The following is a 23673-nucleotide window of genomic DNA, read 5'->3' as shown; positions in this document are numbered from 1 at the left end:
AGTGCTTTACAAACAGCCAGATTCTGATGCCTTTACTTACTTTGAGCAGTACCATTGAAATCAATAAGACTATTTGAGAAATAAGTGGCAGAGCCAGCTATAGAATTCAGGTCTTTATTCCCAGTCTGGTGCCCTATCCACTGGGTTTTGTCACTATTCCAATATATTTAGACCAGTAAGTTTTTAGTTTTTAGCATTTCTTTCTGACTTTTTTTCAAGCACAATTATTTTGTTCTAAAACTTCAAATTCAAATATATAACTATCTCTACACCCACTCGTATTTGAAAGAGTACATTTTAGCTTCAAGTCTAAATAGGAATTTTTAAAAAGGCAAAACTTTTAAGACACTGAAATAAAAAGTATCCTATCTGAATGTTTTAACACTTCTCTCAAGATTTTTCAGTTTACTAATACATGTCTTTAAGTACTTTCTTTGATCAGACGTTCAAATGATAAATGTATCAAAATAAAATTAGCTGAAAAATAAAATTTTAGTTAGTTGAAATGTTGGTAAAAGCATGGGCATTTAAGAAATTGTGAGTCTGTTTAACAGAGAAGGATAATACAAAATACATCTCATCTAATTAGATGAGATATTAAAGATTTAGGTTTTACACAGACTTTAAGACCAGAAGGGACATTGTTCTCTAGTCTGAGAAGGTGATTTCAGGTGTTAAAGAATTTTTCTTCTTCATCCTCTGATAGTATTGGTAACTGAGAATCTCTTGGGGTTATTATTGCTTTTTAGGAACATATAGGTTAATGGTGGCCAATTTTAATCCCCATTCACTTCTATTATCGACAAGAGAGAAAAATCAATTTAAATTATTCGTTGATGTTCAAATCCATATACTTTTCCCACCTTCATTTTCTGTTGCTTCATGTTATTCAAACCAACAAAAATAAAATTATATTCAAGATGCAAATGTGAGTCAGTGACCTTGTTCTGCATGTGAACTTTTCCATATGTTTTCAGCACTTCTGAGATCTATGGCTGGAGCAGGCAGAAAGTTTTGGGTGTCTCTGTCGTTGTGGGGCGTATACCACATTTTTGCCATTGTGAGCTTACTGGAGGATTGGCAATGAGCTTCAACACTTGGTGTGCTCTCATTTGCTAGAGTTCAGAGATCTGAGGACCAACTTCTTGATTCTCATCCATAGGAAACAATATTAAAAGCCTTAGCAAGCTGCTGTTTGGGCGGGTAGTTGTCATGCTTGTGATTCAATAGGTTACTTTTAATTAGTTAAAATGTCATTTTTTAAAATTTCAGGGGCAATTTTGTACAGCAGGGACGTGGACAAAACAGATAGCATCTCTGTCAAGTTTAATGAGTTCTTTACACCTGAGTGACAGCCTAACAATTCTTTCAAAGGGAGGTCAAGGTTAGTTTGGCACATACTGGCCAGCAGAAGTGAACAGCAATCTGAAACATAAATGTCAGGATGAAATCTGAGTAATTTAAAAAGAATGCAGTGCTGAGATAGGCTTTACTCCCTTCTCTGGTACCATCAACATTTGAAACCTGTCATAATGAGGAATGCATCGCTAATATCCACGGACATTCACTCTGCTTCCAACGTGGATAAGAAGATGATAGCCAATAAATTTTCAGTAAAAGAGACATCTTCAACTTAATATCTCACTACTGTCTGATTTATTTTTAACATGTTATTGTATAAAATAATACACCCACACATAAAATACAATAAGTGAAAGATTAGAGAAAATGTATTTTGGTCTATTTTTTCCTGTTGACTTATTTCGTGCCTCTGACAGTACTTGGGTGGGATTTTTAATGTTATCAATATGGCATGTATCGTTGTTTTCAACAGGAGTAGACTTAGGCTAGCATAGTGGGCTTTTGGAAATCCTACATTTTGTATACTTAGTACACAAACTTAGTTTCCCTTGCATAGTCACTTAAGACCTGATATGGCAATGAGCTTGATGTAGGCAGACTCCTATGCCCATTTCAAACTCAGGCAGATTTCCTTGCATGATTAGAGCCTTAGTCAGTTTCCTCTGTTTGTATGCCTCTTTCACACAGCAAAAAGAGAGAGAGAAGCATGTTTGAAAATAAGAAAATGTGATTGTGAAACTTCAAAATTTGGCTGGAGAATTTGTAACTACTGCCTAAAACTACTTCTGTTTTGTTTTTTAATTATTTTAAATTGATGGTCCCTTTAGAATAATATAGAACACATCAGCATTGAGAAGCTCTGCTCATTCACTCTCACAAGGTAAATAATATTTTTTTGGTGGGTGAATAAAATATTGTTTGTTATTTCATTATTATCATTATCATGATACAAGGACAGGTAAATAGATTTTGTGCCTGAGTGCACAAACTGGAAACTTGCAGTGCTTTGTATGACTCCCAGATCATTTTGCAAAACCAACTATACAAATTTAATAGCTTAGAAATGCCTTTAAGGCCTCCCTACTAAATATTTCTCTTAAATCAGATGTTAGGGAGCAGACAGAAACATGTTTTTCTATGACCCTGATTAAAGCAGTTATCTAGAGCCTGCTTTTGTACACCAGTTAAAGATATACTAATGAAGCAATGTTAAGCAGTCAAAGACCGCCTCATCTTAACAAATTTGTAATCTGTTCCATTTTTCCTATTATGGCTGCTGTTCTTAGATTCCATGAGCACTGCATATTAGTGCCAGGCAGATGTGTGGAACCAGCTCCTAGAAATTCAGTGATAAAGGGGAAATTGCATTGATGAAAGTCCTGACCTTGAATTCTTTACAAATCACTGAACTCAACAGGAGTTTGGATGCACAAGGAATGCAAGATCAGACCCTAGTTATGATAACTGAAGCTTATGTGGAATCTCATTGAAAATTTTAATGTAAGGTGAGGGGCTGCATATAAGCACAGGAATCTGCCCACCCATATGAGTTTGCAGCATCAGGCATGTGGATGATTTAAATAGTAATTGTATTTAAATCTATAATATACAATATTAAAAGTCTTTTACATATAGGTAAAGACCAGCTTTATAACTGCATTAGTCTATCAGTATAAGCTGCCCTTGAAATGTTTCCCAGAAGTAGCTATACTTTGGTGCGATGATGATTATTCTTTTACAAAAATGCAATATACCTTGCAATGCAATATCATATAACTTGCAAACAACTTTGTTGTACATTCCACTAGGGCTACATTCTCTGGGTTCTACTCTACATACTCAGACTATCAAGATGGCAACTTTCGGTCTGGCTGTTAATATCTATTAAGGATTAAATATAAAAATATTGAGAAAACTGTTCTTTGTAGTCAGATGTAGTTATTGAAATACATCCTGGTACTTCACAGCTTTCCTTAAAGGAGGACTGCCTATAACTGAAAGACGAGATTTCATTAAAATAGGATGGCAGGAATGTCTCTTCATTGCCAACCAGCTAGTGGTTTCCTAATTATCTAAGGTTTCAGAGTAACAGCCATGTTAGTCTGTATTCACAAAATTATTTTAAATTAAAATTAAAAAAATTTGCTAATTATCTAAATGACTCTAGCCACAATTATCTGGCTGCATGTCAGTTGCACTCCCCTCCCAGAGTTTGATTCTGTTCCCACTGAAGTCAAGGCAAAGATACCACTGTGTTCAGCAAAGTATGGTTGACCCCCTTTTGTCCCTTCTGAATCCCCCCCCCACACACACTTTCCCGTACAAATGAGGTTGATTAGCCCTATGTTTTTTCCCTAACAAATGTAAGACTGATTGAGGTTATGCCTTAGTAGGATGACAGGAAGAGACTGACTGCTGGGTATGCTGTTTTGAAGGCAGAGTATACACAAGGTATCTGATGACCAGAAATAAATTGCCATCGTAACCCACTGCGTTGAAGTTAATGGGACAGCATGTACATTAGCAGCCTGGTCATGTTTACCTTTCCTGCTTATCAAAGGTGGATTTGATTAAAATGTCCCTTTAACATAGAACAGCTGTTGTAATTCACTTTAAAATGTCAGGGTTGATGAGAACGTTGTGGTATTTAGGTACTTCATAATGTTATTTCACTGGTATGAAATGTAGGCTGTATCTAAGCATTGCTTTAAAATTTTAGCAAAAGGAAATTAAACAATTGCAGATCAAGGCTGTCTTTATAGGCTACCAAAATTCATAGTTAGTAGCCCAATTATCCTAGATAGGAGCACAAAAGTTCACAACAAATCAAAAAGTGTGACTTTGAAGCCTGACTAACCAATTAGGAGCTTTGTAAAACACATCTGTGGATGCTTTAGTTTCAATGTTTCATTGATTTTACATTATGTCAAGAACTGATCAAAATCTGTGATATCTCTGTAAGGTAATTTTGGTTTTGATCTTGAAATAAGATCAGTCTTGTTAAAATTCAATTACTCTATATTACATATTTGAGTAGAATGCTGGCTTTCATTTTAATTCAACGATGGTTGCCCCCCACCTCCAAAAGTGAGTTTAAAACTAATAAAAGTTGTTGGACTGAAAGTGCTAGAGAATGAAATCCTCTATGAAAACAGGTACAACTTAGGCAGTGATGCAAACTGCCCAAATATTATCATATTAAATCTTATTCCTTAGGGACAGTGTCAAGGAATGGAGGAAAATTCATTCCATACTTGGCTTCTCTGCTGAATCTGGACCTGATCCAGTGTTCGCTGATCAGTCGAAAAACTCCCAGTGTCTTTGGATAAGAGTATCTGTCTATGAAGATAGAATTTTATGCTAATGTTTGTGATATGGACATATCTGAACTGATACTATAAATTCACTTCATATAGTTCACCAACTACATGATAGTTGGTACAGACTTTTGATCACTTTCGATTTGGATCCAATCCTAACTACACTCAACCACTAGTGAGTTCAATATGTTGATGGCACTCAGTGAGTTGAAAGCATTCAGTACTCTTGCAGTTTGCAAGGGCTAAGAAACTGATGGACAGATCTCCACAGCATAGAGGAGTCCTCAGCCAGAGTACAGCCATCATATCTCACTCCCTCCTGGCCTTGCTGCTGGGGACAGACTGGTGTGGTAAGGAGTATGAATGGAGTGCTGTTGAACTCTGGCCATTTTCAGCTGACAGAGAGTTCTTCAGGGACCATTACCGGTGGGTGTAGTTGAGTGCAGATCTGAGGCTGTTCCAATGAATGGTGGGGCAGAGACCAAGATGTAGAGCTGGCCTGATTATCAGGGAGCCACAGCCAGCTCCTTTATATCTCTAAGCTGAGTGGAGATTGGACATAGCAGGGAATTTGGCCCTTAGTATCTGATTAAACCCTAGCCATTTGACATTGTAGTACTGTTACAAATTTGCTATTTTACTCCTATTGTGTAAAAATAAAGGTTTCCCAATAAATCTTGTTTGCTTCTGCTACTTATTCTTCATTTCAAATCAGAGCACCATGAGAAGGCATGACTAGCTTGAACTCAAAGGAAGTTGCACTTTCCTACACGAAGGCTGAATTTGGTCTATCTTATTATTTTCTATTTATGATGTCAGCCACGTGACTTCTTTGGAAACGCGAGAATGTCACAAGCGATGTCTGTTCATGGACTCCAGGATAAAGAGCTGGGCATTGAATCGAACAACAGAAAGTATCCTGTATTTATGCAAATATTTTTTAATGATACGGCTCAAAGGTGGAAAAATACACACACCTGATATACTAGTAGTATTTGTTCCTACATGGGATGCTTTCCCAGTTTTCCATGAGACATGACTAGCTCTTTCAGACAGTGAGCACTGTAAACAAAACAAACACTGAGGGCCAAATTCTCCATTGTGTTCTGGGCCTTTGTGCTGTTCCAGTAGTATAGAGGGGATGTAATACTATCAATTCCGGCCACTAGGGAATACTGCTGGAGAAGCAGAATTCCTGGGGTTCTTCACTATCTCTCAAGAATCCTCAATGTGCAGTGTGTCCTGAGGCTTGCACTGGGGAGAAATGGGAGTAGCCAGAGCTCGGTTACTCTCTCACTACTTTTGACTGACTTTGAGTCATTGGCAGGTCAGTGTAAGTTAGAGTAGATCTTGTCCTCAAAAGTGACTACCATTTACAAATGGCAGAATATGTTTCCTGCTCTCTTGTTAAATACCATTTAAATGCACAAGCATTATATGAAAACTAACAAAGCAATATGAAAGTAAATTTAGATGTAATAACATTTTACTGCTAATCTTTTAGATACTACACCTGGATTTACTGCACACTGTGTGGTGTATACTACCTCTGGCTGTGATCTTGTGACATTTCATAAGCCACCTAGGGTTCTGTCTGGTTAGTTGCTTGTACAAGGAAACTAGACCAATAAAGAAAGCAATGCTTGTGTTTCAGTAGGTTTAGTGGTAGTATTTCATATATAGAGAGAGCCATATGGTTCTTTTCTGAAGTAAAATAAGATGCACCCTTGGACTTTAAAAGGTTAAGGGTTTGTCTACACTGGCAAGTTTCTCTGAAGTAAAGCACCTTTTTGTGCTCAAACTGCAGAAGTGTACACACTGCCAAGCCACTTTCTGCGCAGAAACTCCTCAGTTGCAGCTCTGCAAAAAAAACCACGTCGACAAGAGTCGTAAGGCTATTTGCACAAAGACTCTGGCGCTCCGTTGCCATGTGAACACTTGATTGCTTTCTGCGCTGTAATTGGCCTCGGGAGCTGTCCCATAGTGCCTCAAGTGACTGCTCTGCTCATTGTTTTGAACTTGGCTGGAGTCATGCGCCCCTCCCCTTTCAAAGCACCATTTCTGACAGCTGTTGTGTGCTGTGCTGATCTGCTCTGGGACACAATGCAAACCATTAATGTGGAATGCTTGTGTTGTTGAACACAGAGGTGTGTGTGTGTGTGTCTGTGTGTGTGTGAGAGAGAGAGAGATTGCTGTGCAGAGAGTGCAGGGAGGGAGGTGGGGGCTGATGTCGGGGTATCCCCCTCCCCTGCCTCAGGACTGGTTGCTTCCTGCCACTGTCTGAACTTAAAAGACAGCATGCTGACACACTCTCTTTCCCCCAGAACACACTGTCTCCCCCCCCCACCCACACACTTCCTGTCGCACACACTCTCTCCCCCCCCCTTCAGTTGAAAAGCAGTGGCAATGTAGTAGGATGCCCATGGAACAATGGGGTTTGTTGGACGCCGTGCCTGCCCCAGGAGGCATTGCAAACCCTTCCCAAAGCGCCCTGTGGCCAGCTGCGCAGTGGGAGAGCTACCAGTGTGCCCGGCTGTCTTTGGTGTTGCAAGAGCTGCTAATGTGGATGTGCTCCAGCGTCCCAAGGAGCACAGTGTGGACACGCAACAGCGGTTTAATTCCAGCGTTTTAATAAAAGTGGTAGAGCTTGTGGCGCAGAAACTTGCCAGTGTGGACGTACTCTAGCACAAAATTCAAGAGCACTGTTAAAACATTATTTGGTCCCATCTGCTCTGGAAGACCAGACACCATTGGGGTAGGACTGTGTTTTACCCACAGTGCTCAACGCTGCAGAAAGAACCTAAAACTCAGAAAAGAATTGTTTGCAATAAGGTCACTAATACGTTTCTGGTTTTCAAATGTACTGGCAGCAAAAGCAGTCCAGCATTGGGAATCATACTAACTTTTTTTTCATGATCACTCAATCCAGGTTATACTGGCAATTCTTATATAGACAGAACACGTTTTGCCCCCCAGTGCTACAATGTAATATGAAATACTTGATGCACCTGTAGCAAACAACTTAAAATTCAGACCTTTTTAACATAAACTTTATTAAAATTTACGAAGCAGGAATTTAAAAATAGGGCTAACTGTGAAAACTTTTTTTAGTATGCATTCACAAATAATTATTGTTAAGCCATAAAGATGCTGGATTAGTTTATTTTACTCATTGTTCTCCTATAAATAAAATTGGCATTCCTTTCATTATCTGATATGAGTTGTGTCTGTACTTGTATAAATATAAGAACATAAGAATGGCCATACTGGGTCAGACCAATGGTCCATTGAGCCCAGTAACCTGTCTTCTGACAGTAGTTGATGCCAGATGCTTCAGAAGGAATGAACAGAACAGGGCAACTTATCGAGTGATCCATCCCCTGTCATCCAGTCCCAGCTTCTGGCAATTAGAGGTTATGGGGCACCCAAAGCATGGGGTTGCATCCCTGATCATCTTGGCTAATACCCATTTATGAACCTACCATCCATGGACTTATCTAATTCTTTCATGAACCCAGTTATACTTTTCGCCTTCACAACATCCCCTGGCAAGGAATTTCGCAGGTTGAGTGTGTGTTGTGTGAAGAAGTATTTCCTTTTGTTTGTTTTAAACCTGCTGCCTATTAATTTAATTGGGTGACCCCCGATTCTTGTGTTATGTGAACGGGTAAATAACACTCCCCTATTCACTTTTTCCACACCATTCATGACTTTATAGACCTCCTATCATATCCCCCTCTTACTCGTTACTTTTCTAATCTGAGCAGTCCCAGTCTTTTTGATTCCCTATCAGGTGGAAGCTGTCCCATACCCCTCATCATTTTTGTTGCCCTTCCCTGCACTTTTTCCAATTTTATCCTTCATTGTTTTAGATATATGGCTGTACATATATTCTAAATGAAATAAGCAGACAATTATAACAAATCAAATACTTGTCTAACAAGTTTTCAAAGTGCATAACAGAGGTCAGTGGTAAAATTCCCAATCACTTCAGTGGAGCTGGAATTTCACCAGGAAAGACATCCCTCTTCTATATGAACATAATAGTTCTCTTATTTAATTTAGTATGTGTGTGCATATGAATACCTATGTTTTTAAAGATTGACCAATATAAACCAGATGTTTCAACTTTACCTTCTTGTAGCTCTGTAATCTTTTTGGAAGGAAAACAGAAATTCTAAGTATCATTGCTTTGAAAGCTGCATCTTCTTAGTTTCATGACTCCAAGGACAATCTTCAAACAGCTTTTCACATACAGTACCCTCTGTGACTAAGAAAAAAACAGGAAAAGTCAGTCACTTGAACAGATCGTTCAATATGGTCATTTGTTCAAAGGATCCAGAGCCCATTGCTTCAGCTATATTAAAGTGTGCAGTATGTGTTAAATTGCAGTGAGCAGTGATGGTCACAGTAGGAATTAAAGTTAACAAAAATAAATGAATTAAATTCTAAATTTTATGGGTCACCAAAAATTGTCTTCATATCAGCAGAGGGTTACCTTGCAGGCATACATTTTAGATGTATTAAAAAGAGCTCAGAATAAGCATACAACAGAAACATAGCTGCCTTCTTTCTTGCGCCTGCTAAAAAAAAAGAAAAAAAGAACTTGCAAAAGGCCAAGGTTTAAGGTCTGCCCAGCAGAATAAAGTATTGTAAATAGCTATCGTTGGGTTCTGTAGTTCACTGTTCCTTTCTATAGCATCAGTCCATGCTGTGGCAGAATTGATACAGGACTGGATAGAAATCCTTATCAGAAGCCATACTGGGGGCAGTTATCCTGGAAAACAAGACTTCTACAACAACAGAAATAACTTTGGATTACTTGGCAAATACACTGTCTTAGCTGGTTTATACATTGTCTTCGATGGTTTATATAAGAACAAGAGGCATCTGAAAATTGTACAATGAAGGATCACTTTTCAACCCAAACAAACATTTTCTTTTCATTTGTTTGATTTCACCTTAAATGCTTTAGACAAAACTATATATTTTTGTTCCTTTCAATGTTTTTAATGAAAATGGAATTTTGGTTTTCAACCAATCCTAATAAGAACTAAGAGATGCCATTGCCTTTGAGAAGGAGTTACTATTCAATGTAATATGTACCATAAAACTAGACCTGAGGGAGTTGAGGGAAGCACTGAATAAACAGACAAGATATTAACACACAAGTGGTCTCCCTGTCATGTTTATGAAGTGGCCATAAACACATGTTGGGAGGTGGACCTATAATATACCTCAGGAGACCCTATCCACTACAGAGAATTTGTGACCCACACGTGAATGGTTCCCTCTGCATGTGAATCTCCCTTCCTCATGCAGCAGGCTGCCTCTGTGCCTGCCACAGAGGATGCACAGTGGTTCTGGGAATCTGGGGCTGGCATGGGTAGTGGATTGGCTAGGGAAGGAGTGAACAGGCTGCATAGGCATCCCCATACCCAATGAAAAATCCATTGGTTAATATCCTGTTTTATATTATTCTTCCACTGCCTCTCCATGGCTCCCTGTGATGGGAATCCTCCTTCGTTAAGAGGCAGTCCTGGGGTGGCCACGTTATCAGGAAGCAAGGCTAGAACTGCAGTGCTGCTCCAGTTACTCCAGTCAGTTCTGCCAGGACAATTTATTTTCCCATGTAGTGTCCACATATTGCACATCACTTCTGAGTTCATTCTCCACCTTCACTTCCAATATCAATCACTAGTCCTCCCACCTGCAGTGAGGCAGCATTGAACGCTCTCCACCTGTGCTGCTATGATGCCAGGCTGCCATTAACATGATGTTCTTTTTAAGCAATCTGCCAATATGACGATCACAAACCACTCAAATGTATCTTGACTAGCCCTCTGTGCTGTCTGACTGTTATGATGTGGCTTTTCTTTTACTTCTGCCCAGAACAGTAAAAGCATAGAAAGAGAGAGAGAGAACCAGATCCTTATTCTATGAGCCAGTCTTTTCAACAAATGCTAAGAGAATAATAAAATAACAATTTATTATTTGTTGTTGGAAGAATCCATTTAAAACAAATGAACTAACACTTTCCAATTAACACTTTGCATTTTTAGGTTTACAGGCCACAGGAAAATAACTGAGAATTTCACAGATAATTAGTGGATTTGTTAAAGCAAGAATGGTATTTCTTTAAATACCTGGCAAGTTGGTGTTTCCCTAAGGAAATGAGATTTTATTTCAGCACAAGAGACAGCTTAACTGCATGTACTCCAGCCTTATATTTAGTTGGTTATATGTTGCATCTAAATTGCATAGAGTAGTGGTCCCCAAACTTTTTATGTCACAGCCAACCTGTAATGTAATCTGTCCACTCCCACACGCAGACCCCAGAGCCGCTGTTGGGAGCAGCAGCTGGGGCTGGGTATCCCTTCCCTGACCACCTCTATTTTTAGTAAAAGTCAGGGACAGGTTTGGGCTTCCCTGAATTTTTGTTAATTAACTGTGACCTGTCCATGGATATTTTACTAAAACTACCCATGACAAAATCTTAATCTTGCTTATACTACACTTTTCCCAAAGCACCTTTGGCTGGCATGTTTTTCTCCTTTAGAACATTTTTTCTTCTCTTACACTTAGAAAACAATTATCTGACTGTTTCAGTAAGGAAAGTATAGGCTACTGATTATTGTCAAGCGTTCCATAATATGGGACATTTTTTTAGTTGCTCTTTGCTGTGGTGGTTGTTGCAACCTCTTAAACTGATCTGACACTTGAAATTATTTTACTTATTCTGATAATCTAGTTGATAAGGCAAATGTTGAAAAATCCCACTAATGTAGGCTTGGACATGTCCCAGTGTATCCTGCTCCTCTAGTGAGAAAATCCTACAGCATTTAGTAATCCTTCAGTAATCTTGTGAAAATATGTAACAATATTATGTTTGCTCAGAAAGATTTTAGTTAATCAGTTCAGAATGTTGAATTAGATCTAGAAGCTGTGTTTACTCTTGGCTGTTCCCAGTTAGCAAAGGATAAAGTTGGGGAAAGGAATTTAAGTTAAATTGACTTCTAATAGGAAACAGTCTCATTAAAACTCAGATATGAGGCTGTGTCTGATAAAGATCTTTTTTACTGTGGCATTCAAGTGACCAAATGACTAAATTCTTCATTAAGGTATAAATAGGGATCTGCGGTCTTCACACTTTCATTAGGACATCAGCCTGCTTTCTGTCTACATATATGGAGAATTATCCACTTCTACATGCTTCTAAAACGAAGCATCACTTCTTGGTACACTATTTCTGCACTGATTAACTGCTTTTCAAATGTAAAATGGAACTCATCCTTCCCCTCTAAGTATAGCTACTAACTACAGTAGGTTGCCATTCGTGATAGATGAATGGAAAAAAATTCAGAGGTTCTGTTTGGTTTGGATGCTCTGGAAAATTGGGTGTTTGTGGGGATATCCAGCAAGAACCAGCTCTCACACAGTTCCTTAACAGTTAATGTCAAGGCTGATTCCCCACTCTGGTACATTGAGTGCAGAAGGTGGGGGCCCACAAGGATTCTAAAAATTAATACTGGCCACTCCAGGCTTGTATTAAACTTCCAAGGTTACACCTTCTCTCTGACCTTGGATGGGTAGATGCTGCCACCACCCAAGTGCAAAACCCATTTGAGAACCCAGGAAGGGTTACTTGGGAATTCCTTCCTGTGGGGGACCTTGAAGCCCTTTCAACCCCCCTCTGGAGAAGAGCAGAGAAACAAAAACAAAGGAAATCAGCTGTTCCCACCAGCTAATTAAACACCATGTGCACAAACCTCTTAAAACACAAAAATCCAATTCTATTCCGAAAGGTAAATGTTATTAATTAAAAAAAAGAGAAAAAAAACATCTGGGAACACAGGCTTTTAATTAAAAAAATTATAAGGATTAAGCATTAAGAAGAGCTTCCTTGAGGTCCAGCTTAAAGGTTACAAGCAAAACAAAAGCACCTGCGGTTAGCACAGAGGAGTCCACAAGCCATAAAGAAATACAAAGAGAGAAACCCAATCACATCATCCTAGACATTCCTGATCTTACATATCTGGGGTTTTAAATGAGTAGTTTCTAGGTATGATACTAATCATAGAATCATAGAATATCAGGGTTGGAAGGCACAACCCCATGCTCAAAGCAGGACCAATCCCCAACTAAATCATCCCAGCCAGGGCTTTGTCAAGCCTGACCTTAAAAACTTCTAAGGAAGGAGATTCCACTACCTCCCTAGGTAACCCATTCCAGTGTTTCACCACCCTCCTAGTGAAAAAGTTTTTCCTAATATCCAACCTAAACCTCCCCCACTGCAACTTGAGACCATTACTCTTTGTTCTGCCTTCTGCTACCACTTAGAACAGTCTAGATCCATCCTCTTTGAAACCCCCTTTCAGGTAGTTGAAAGCAGCTCTCAAATCCCCCCTCATTCTTCTCTTCCGCAGACTAAACAATCCAAGTTCTCTCAGCCTCTCCTCATAAGTCATGTGTTCCAGTCCCCTAATAATTTCTGTTGCCCTCTGCTGAACGTTTTCCAATTTTTCCACATCCTCCTTGTAGTGTGGGGCCCAAAACTGTACACAGTACTCCAGATGAGGCCTCACCAATGTGGAATAGAGGGGAATGATCATGTCCCTCGATCTGCTGGCAATGCCCCTACTTATACATCCCAAAATGCCATTGGCCTTCTTGGCAACAAGAGCACACTTTTGACTTATATCCAGCTTCTCATCCACTGTAAGCCCTAGCTCTTTTCTGCAGAACTGCTGCCGAGCCATTCGGTCCCTAGTCTGTAGTGGTGCATGGGATTCTTCCATCCTAAGTGCAGGACTCTGCACTTGTCCTTGAACCTCATCAGATTTCTTTTGGACCAATCCTCTAATTTGTCTAGGTCCCTCTGTATCCTATCCCTACCCTCCAGCGTATCTACCTCTCCTCCCAGTTTAGTGTCATCTGCAAACTTGCTGAGGGTGCAATCCACACCATCCTCCAGATCATTTATGAAGATATTGAACAAAACTGGCCCGAAGACTGACCCTTGGGGCACTCCACTTGATACCGGCTGCCAACTAGACATGGAGCCAGTAATCACTTCCCGTTGAGCCCGACAATCTAGCCGACTTTCTGTCCACCTTATAGTCTATTCATCCAGCCCATACTTCTTTAACTTACTGGCAAGAATACTGTGGGAGACCGTGTCAAAAGCTTTGCTAAAGTCAAGGAACAACAAGTCCACTGCTTTCCCCTCATCCACAGAGCCAGTTATCTTGTCATAGAAGGCAATTAGATTAGTCATGGCATGACTTTCCCTTGGTGAATCCATGCTGACTGTTCCTGGTCACTTTCCTCTCCTCTACGTGTTTCAGAATTGATTCCTTGAGGACCTGTTCCATGATTTTTCCAGGGACTGAGGTGATCCTCCTTCTTCCCTTTTTTAAAGATGGGCACTACATTAGCCTTTTTCCAGTCATCCGGGACTTCCCCCGATCACCATGCGTTTTCAAACATAATGGCCAATGGATCTGCAATCACGTCCGCCAACTCCTTTAGCACTCTCAGATGCAGCGCATCCGGCCCCATGGACTTGTGCTCGTCCAGCTTTTCTAAATAGTCCCGAACCACTTCTTTCTCCACAGAGGGCTGGTCACCTCCTCCCCGTGCTGTGTTGCCCAGTGCAATAGTCTGGGAGCTGACCTTGTTCGTGAAGACAGAGGCAAAAAAAGCATTGAGTACATTAGCTTTTTCCACATCTGCGGTCACTAGGTTGCCTCCATCATTCAGTAAGGGGCCCACATTTTCCTTGACTTTCTTCTTGTTGCTAACATACCTGAAGAAACCCTTCTTGTTACTCTTTACATCTCTTGCTAGCTGCAACTCCCGGTGTGATTTGGCCTTCCTGATTTCACTCCTGCATGCCCAAGCAATATTTTTATACTCTTCCCTGGTCATTTGTCCAATCTTCCACGTCTTGTAAGCTTCTTTTTTGTGTTTAAGATCAGCAAGGATTTCACTGTTAAGCCAAGCTGGTCACCTGCCATATTTACTATTCTTTCTACACATCGGGATGGTTTGTCCCTGTAACCTCAATAAGGATTCTTTATAATACAGCCAGCTCTCCTGGACTCCTTTCCCCCTCATGTTATTCTCCCATGGGATCCTGCCTATCAGTTCCCTGAGGGAGTCAAAGTCTGCTTTTCTGAAGTCCAGGGTCCGTATTCTGCTGCTTTCCTTTCTTCCCTGTGTCAGGATCCTTAACTTGACCATCTCATGGTCACTGCCTCCCAGGTTCCCATCCACTTTTGCTTCCCTTACTAATTCTTCCCAGTTTGTGAGCAGCAGGTCAAGAAGAGCTCTGCCCCTAGTTGGTTCCTCCAGCACTTGCACCAGGAAATTGTCCCCTACACTTTCCAAAAACTTCCTGGATTGTCTGTGCAATGATTTTTTGTATCTGGCCTAAGCTTCTCACAGCATAACTGCTCCCTGTCTGCCTCTCCCCAAGAACAACAGCAAACAGACAAAAGGGAGTCTTTGTTCAATTTTAAAAAGCTCTAGGCTTCCCATTTGCTCTTTTGGCCAGGTGCCCACTCACTTCTTTCTACCTATGCATCGCAGTGAGACTTTTTAACCCTTTACAGGTAGAGCAATTAGAGAACAGCTACTAAGAGGGATTCAATAGCTACTGGCTGGCTGGGTGTCTATAAAAGGGAGCTACCCCCTCTCTTCATTTACCACAGTTAAGTTCTGGGGAAGTTAATAGAGAATGATGATGACCTTTAAAACAAACTGTAGAATTCCATAGCAGGGATACTATTCTCTCAAAATTTATAGAATCGGTTGAAATTTCTATAGAAAGGATATATTTCTTTATCAAAAACTAGGGAGCTGGAAAGCAAGTAGGGATTCACATTGCATGAAGGAGTCCCTGGATGGTGTGCATGGTGTGTCAGCAATGTTGTATTTAGGAGATATCCTTGAACTTTGAGGGTTCGGCTCTGAGCCACCTTTCTTTTCGGGTATGCCAGTCAAGGGCCCACTGATGAGAGACTGAAATACCTCCATGCACCTATCGTCTCCCTAGGTCAGTGAATATTAATGTTCATAGTTACCTTTCTCAAGTAAAAAAAAGAGTGTTTTTTGTTTTGTTTCACCCTTATATTAGAGGTGAAAAGTCGGGCAGAGAGTTGATTTATGCAAAATGTTGGATATGTGAAAGGGTATGTCTTGTTTATTCTTTTGTCTTTATTTAAATGGTTCATGTTGCCTATTGAGCACCGTGCTGTAACTCCTATGATAAGTAGTACATTTTGATGTCCTAACAAAACTGTCCTTTTCTCTTTCTTTGTAACAGGGAGAATGTATTTGGATTCTGTAGAGTTATTGCTGCTTTGTGACCTAAAGTGAGTAACAGCATGAATAGCAACTAGACAAACAGAAGTTCACTGGGATAGAACTAAGGTCAGTAAAAATCTGGTCTGCATAGTTTGGCATTGGATAATCAGCTTGGAACTATGTTATGGTCTATGAAGAAATGACAGATGCCTTATGTCCCTGTCTTGTCACCGTGAAATCCTTGAATTGTCTAACAAGCAATTAGAATGTTGGAGAAAATGGAACAAAGAAGGAAAAATATAAGTGAGGGGTCATTTCTGCAGGTTCCTCTATATTGTACGTTGTGCTCCATTGCAGTGCTTGCTCTTAAAGTACGCAATTCAGTTCCCATTAAAGTCAGTGAAAGAGTTCCATGTTTTGACTGAAAGCTGGATCAGGCCCAAACTATAGCATTTTAACATTACACTATTCAATTTCAGAATTACATAGAGTGGTTGCCATGATAACATTGACATTTACTGTGTGAGAGCCATTAGTATTATCACCTCAATACACACATTTCCTGTCCTAAATAATACCCAGATAATATTGGTTTGCTTTATTTATCTGTAGTTTATTACTTTCAAATGTCAATATCAGTATTTTCGTGGCAAGTACAGTACATAATACTGAGGTTCCAGATGTATGCAGATGTAAAAGTAAAATAAAAAACACAGATGTTCCAATGATGAAGTTCATTATATAGCCTATGTGTACCTTTGAACAGCTCAGTAAACATACACTTGTATATATCAAAGTCAAACCTACAAATCAGAACAAGTTACAATCGTTCTGTAGGAAAATAAACAGAACATAATTAGCTGACACATAGGCCTCTTGTGCTAATATGGTGGACATGGTGATTTTGTGAATCTGTCTGTACAACTTATGAATCCTGGTTGTTGTTACAAAGTTGTTACTATGAAAATTGCTGTGTCATGAATGATCAGAGACAAAAGTGGGTCATTAGAACTCACTGACCATCTATCCAAGGTAAAGTACCTCAGGTCAATGAGTTTGCATGAGCTGGGAGAATATATTTCCTCCTCCTGTCTGAAGGGAAGGGGGAAGTGGAAAGATACCAAATCAGGAAAAAGACACAGGTGACAAAAACAAAAGATTATAAAAGGACTTCCAGGAGAAGACTCATAGAGACACTCAGGAAGTTGAGGCAGGAGGAAAGAAGGGGACAAACTAGACAAAATCAGGGGAAGCAAGCTGACCCAAGGAGAGAGGTGTTTCAAAACTCAAGTAATGCAGCTGCAGGGGGATGGACCCTGGATCCCACAAAGGACCCTTACCTCAGCCCAGAGAATGCTTTGGAGTGGTGAGAAAACTGCAGGAAGTGCATGAAAGTGCATCTATTCTTTTTGTAGAGATTTGTGTTTCAAATGTGATTTAAGTAAAGAGCAATAACGTGCTAGACTTCTATGCAAAGTGTCTGTGTGTTGCTGTTCTGCCACTATGAATGTTGATGAATAGTCATTGGACCAGAGAGAGAGAATATGGCCCTATAACCTACTGGTTAGGGCACTCACCTAGGATGTGGGAGACCCAAGGTCAAGTTCCTCAATGCATAATACATTATTAATATACCACACAGTGGCTTCAATCGAAGAGATTGAGAGACACCCACCCCAGAATACCCTACCACCCAATGCTCAAGGCACTCTCCTGCAATGTGCATGACCCAAGTTCAAATCCCTTTCTCCACATCAGACAGAGGAGGGAATTGATACTGAGAGCCCCGCATCCCAGGCGAGTGCCTGGAGCACAGGTTTTAAGGTTATGAGGAAGGTTGTCTGCTTCCTCATCTATCCATTTTGTGAACGGCAGCTAAGTTTCAAATAATAATAATAATAATAATAATAATAATTGACCAAAACAAATTCTCAGATAGTTTTGGGTTCACAGAAATTGCAATTTTTTTTGCCAAACTATTTCCAAAAATTTCATTGTTGGTATATGCTATACCTACCACATGGCCTCTTGAAGAGGGAAATAAAGTCCACATCTTCAGGTGACGATCTGGGGGAAGGTGTTTTTAAGCTATTGGGGCATCTTGTCCTGGGGGCTTAAGGCAAGTGGGTTTCTGGGACCCCATTTCCATGAAGGGGTAACAGACTGAAAGGTGATGCCCAGGAAATGTGCCAGAGAGGCCAAAGCAGGAAACAGTGCTGTAGCCTACTGAAATGCAGGGAAATATAGCACACCGGAATTCAGCATCTGAATGCCTTCACAGCAATGTGGTAAACTGCCAGCAGGAGGAGCCCAACCAGATCTGTGACAGTAGGTTTTTTATTTTGTCAGCTAAGTGGTGGATAAGTTTTTATTCATTTTAAAGCATGAATAACAATCTCTCCAATATTTGGTTAATGGAGGTCTTATTCTGCTCACTAAAAAATTGCTACTTTATTTATTGGTGTCTTTAGTTGAATGGCATAATTTTATGAATTTATAAAAATAGTCATAAAAATACCATTAAAAATATATTGCTACTAGGGCAAAAACATATTTTACAATGAACTGTAAAGTTAAATGGTGCTAACAATTTGATCAAAAAGTCTGGCTGAATGAATTTCTATATATTTGTTACCTGAGTGTTCTCTAAATCCCTTAGTGATTTATTGTGTATAGCACAACAAGAAAACCCCCTCAGCTGTCATCACTTATTGTCTTGTGATGCTCAGCAAATGGCCATATGGCTCACATGGGGGAGGGGAAAGGGTGAAAACAGACTCATTTTGTTACATAACAGGATTACAGTATGTGAAAACAGGAAGAAAATATTTCCAAACCTAGGCTGAAATTAACCTTTTAATTTCATTTTAATTATGAAATTAAAGCCCTCCACACCAGTGAAGTCCTGCACTGGGGCTGTGTAGAAAGAGCTGCTGCACACCCACTGTGAAGGGTCCCTGCACCAGGGTGGTGCTGGGGTTTGAGATGGGAGCAGGACATCAAGTTATGCTTAAGAGTAGCACTGTCTGTATTTCACAACTCTGCAGCGCTTAAACAATATTAGCAGGGCTGCAGTTAAGACTGAATTGACTTTCACTTTTGAATTTCAATAGCATAGGGGCTATGCTGTGTCCTTGTGGCCTCACTCTCCTAATGCAGGGTTCCAACAGCAGCTGTGGTCAGAGGAGTTCTTTGCGGTGGAGCTCCAATGGGACTGAATTGCCAAAGACCCTCGGCAGAGCTGCTGCAGGGAGACAGTGCTACCTCTACAATGCTGCAGTGCCCCCTCCCCCACATCCCTTGGGATTTACTGGGTTTCACCCACATGCTTGACGGAAAGAACCTCATTGACTTTCTTTTGCTTTCTTTCCCTACTCCTGTGTGAGTACAGTATTACCATGTCAGAGTGGTGATCCGATCAACAGTTATTTAAAATTGCATAGTTACAATTCAAAGCTCTGTTTCCTCCACAGGCCCTGTCTCCTCTTTATCTGGTTGCAGATCTCCTCGGCATGGGGGAGAGGTGTCTGGGCCTGACTGACCCCCCTCCCGCTTGGATTTTAGGGGGTGACTGGATGGTTGCTCTCTGACTCAAGTGTTCTTAAGGTCCAGCTGTTAGACTAACTCACCCCCAATCCTACTTTGCGCAACCAAGCCAGTTCATCTTATCCTTCATTACTAGTGCGCCCCCAAAAGTTCCTCTTCTGCGTTCTGTTCTGTTCTGCTGTTATCTTAAGCAGTGACTCATAGTGCACTCAAGAAATACCAAAGAATGCATTTCTGATATGAATTTTTGGAAGAATAATCATTCATGCTAAAATCTGCAAAACTTTTAGTTTTTGCACACACTTTGGCATCAATTTTCTTTGTTGTAGAATGGGTTCTGCATGGATTTTTGCAGGATAAGTTGCTTGTGGGGAAATTGACAATGAAAACATCTCTCATCAAAAGGACTACCCTACAGCTCAGCCAGTCTCTTGATTGAATAATTCAATGGTTGAGCTGTCACAAGGACCCACTTTCAGTGTGTCTCTTCTGAACTTCCCTAATCTGCAGGAAGGGAATTGCTCTCCTGTTAACTTTGTAAGACTTTTGGGAGAACTCCTTTCCAATACATCATCTTAAGGTATATATGAGGTGATACTTTCCTGGACTTCCCATAGACCCCTTGTCCACTAACAGCCCCCGCAGACCAATGTCCCTCCCACTTTACTGTCCTTCCCCCACATTTCCATCACCTCTTCACTGTCCTGTCTAATTTTCTACTTTTAAACTATAAACACATACGTTTTGACATATGTGTACATTGTTTTATCCAAAGCTGGTTGAATTCACTGGAAAGTCTCCTATTTAATATTTTATGTATGTAGAATTAGAAAACATAAGCACATATTGTTTACAAGAAGAAAACTATTACTAGATAGTGGAAGGTGAGCAGTGGGCAAGGAATAAGAGATGGGATTAGAAGATACCTGCCTGTTCTTAATGTTTGTGCTGCTGGAAACAAAAATGTTTGAGAAAACTAAGTTTTTATTTTGTAGAGGATATTATATTTATCAGAAGCGAAACATGACCGAACAAAGACTTTTAAATGTGATAATTAACAAAACATGAGTAATTACTTTCTCATGTGTTGCATATTATTTCTGATAATTCTGTATTTAGTAAGAAGTTCATAAGGCTCTATTTGGAAAGTCTATTGGGACACCATGACGATGTCAAAGTGAAGTGAATCAAAATAGCAATGCAAATTACTGAAGAAGAAACACTACAATGTTAATATGAATTAGTCTTTAAAAAAACAAGGGAAATTATACATGCAAAAATGGGCTTTTAATCATGTTTTTCTTAGGAAAATGGCATATGACAATGACATTGTACATTACAGTCCCTTCTGCATGTCTGATTCAAACCAGTAGCACACTTCGCTTTAAATCATTAGGTCCCACAGCAGTGGACAATATTTTCCACATTGGACATATTTATTTATACTTGAAATATGAAGTAATAGGTATACAACAAATAGGGAGGGAGCAATATATAGTAGCAGTTCCTATAAGCTTCGTTTGCTGATTCAGCAGCTGTGCTGTACATAATTTACAATAGTGATGGCTGGATATCAGGTTCATGTTGGACAGAGGAATTTGGGCTAAATATTTTGGTTATCTTTCACAATTAGGGACAGTCTTGGTGTCCATCTTTTTTTTTTTTCTTTTAATATATGTTACATTGTAAAATAGACAGGAGAGAGCTGTTAGTGTTTAATTGAAATCGCAGCAAGTTTCATTCTGTTGACTGAGTGATATTCACAAAACAAAGCAAGAAAATATTCAGTTTATATTTATCATGAGAAGGGTAAACTTTGAAGTGTTGAAAAGTGAATTTGGCCTACATTTTGGGCTAAAACCTGTCTTGGTTTTCCCTCCCTACTGCTTTGAAATGGACTTGTAGCATATAGTGACTATAAGGAAGATTTTACAATGTCCCAAACTTCCTAAAGGTTCATGGAACAGTAAAACTGTTGCTTTTTAAATGAAATTGAAGTATTTTGCAGCACCTCCAAGTTTTGAAGCCTCTTTAGATTGATTAAAAAATGCAAAGAGCAAAGACAGCTCTGCATGTGTGTCCATACCATTGCAAATTGTAGATTGAACAAAGAAACCCAGTAGAAAATTCTGTTCCACATATTGGGTGGGAAGGGGGGACCCTGTCTGTGCTCATAACTTAAACTATTAAAACAATTTCTCAGATCTCCATGAACTGCAAAACAAGCCATGTAAGAACAAAATCATTCAGCCATTGTTGAGTTGTAAATTCACAACATTTCTGACTGGAACAAATGGGACAAGTGTAAATTTTATTTTACCCATGAAGAATTCAAAAACATCTGAATGGATTTTGATGAAACTTAAAAAAAATAAGTCTTTGAGCAGAGACCAAGCACTTGTCTAATTGGCAAGTTCATGCAAAGAAGAGTTCATCTGTGTGGATTCTCTCTCCCTCTTCATCCCCATCTGATTGCTGTCTTCAACAAGGTGATCTGCCACCTCTGCAGCACCACCCCCCTCATTGTCCAGATCCAAACAGTGCTCCATTCACAATGGGAGCGAATGGAGACTGAGAATCCTGGTGGGAGAAGTGAATAGACCTAGAAGGATGGACATTATACATCTTCCAGTCCTTTAATGCTGTGATGGCAGGAACCAGGGAAGCAGCCAGGAGCCCAAGCTGGTGCATAAGCATGAGGTCACCACACAAAATGGTCTGAACTTCCAAAGGAGCCCTGGAAATCCACCAGGTTTAGGGTGAGGCCTGCACTAGGAAAAACCCTGCCTCCACTCTCCTTGAAGAAACAATAAGAGGGAAATTCATGAGCGGAAACTCTGAGATGTCTTCCTCCAGAGTACTCTTCTGTAGATTATATCCGGGAGATAATTTGGAACATGGAAAGATTCAGCCTGAAAAATATAAAATGGAGAAGGATGTGAGCCACTGAAAAAAAGAGGGGTGTTACCATGGAAGTTGCCTTTTAACTTTTACTAAAGCAGTGTCTACCGCAGCTTTTGTAAAATATTCACACAATTCTCTGTATACTTCTTTAAATCCTTTGCTAATTTATCCCTGCGCATACAGTCATTTTGTTATCTGAAGTATCATACACTTTTTCATATGCATTTATTTACAGTGGCTTCAGCAGAAGACTGGAAATGGAAAACTGTATTAAGTATTTCTTCTACAATTTGCATAACCTCCTCTAGAACTTTGAAGACAAATATAGAGGGGAAATGGAGACTGTGAGAGGAACTGTACGATGATGATGAAGTCTCAGTTTTGATTCACTGTGACCTTGATGCCAGTCTGTCATCCTATTCTACCGTGTTAATGGAGTGGAAGAATCTGCCTTGCAAGAGGGAGCGGAAAGAAACTGATGACTCTTCGTCACCCTACAGAAACACCCTGCTAGTATCTGCTGGGAATGAAAAGGAGTCCTTTTGAAGATGGGCTACAGTCATATTGTAGCACATCAGATGAGAGGACAGGTTCCATGACAACTGGGACTCATTTTAAATGAACTGGATCATCGGGGGATGAGCACATTACAGCTGGAGGGAAGGTGGCACTAATGGATAGATGTAAGCTTCCCTGTTTTAAAAGTTCTCTGCTATTCCCAGATGAGTGCTCCATTATTCAGTTAAAAGAGCAGCTGAATTGGCTGAAAAGAGACATTTTTATATATAGCAGTACCTTTAATTCCTTAGAGAAACAGATATTCTTTTTACCAGAACAACCTACATAGCGCTATCTTCTCAAGTCAGACATAGGGAACCAGTTATAGAAGAAAAAAATGATAAGCGTGAGAAGACAACTAACTGTTGAGTGAGTTGCGGTTTCTGTGTAGTAGAGTTACACAAACATGAACTTTACCAGCTCTGGGTGAAAAACAGGGCTATAGGTAATGGCCTTTGTGCGCACTCTCCCGCTCTCTCTCCACCTTCTCACAGGTGTTAGTGATAAACACATTTCAAGTGAACTTTCCTTGTTGCATTATGTTGGGCAGTATATTGTGTTTTACTCAAAATGCTTATTTTCCTGCAAGCCCTTCTGTGGATCTTTTGGTTTCAACATGTAATCCTGCTTCTTTGTCTTGCTATTCCCTCACACTCTCCCTAGATGTACCACT

This window comes from Lepidochelys kempii, chromosome 11 (assembly GCF_965140265.1).
Source record: "Lepidochelys kempii isolate rLepKem1 chromosome 11, rLepKem1.hap2, whole genome shotgun sequence".
Taxonomy (NCBI): Eukaryota; Metazoa; Chordata; order Testudines; family Cheloniidae; genus Lepidochelys; species Lepidochelys kempii.
The sequence above is the reverse complement of the archived record's forward strand: the minus strand, read 5'-3'. Positions refer to the sequence as shown.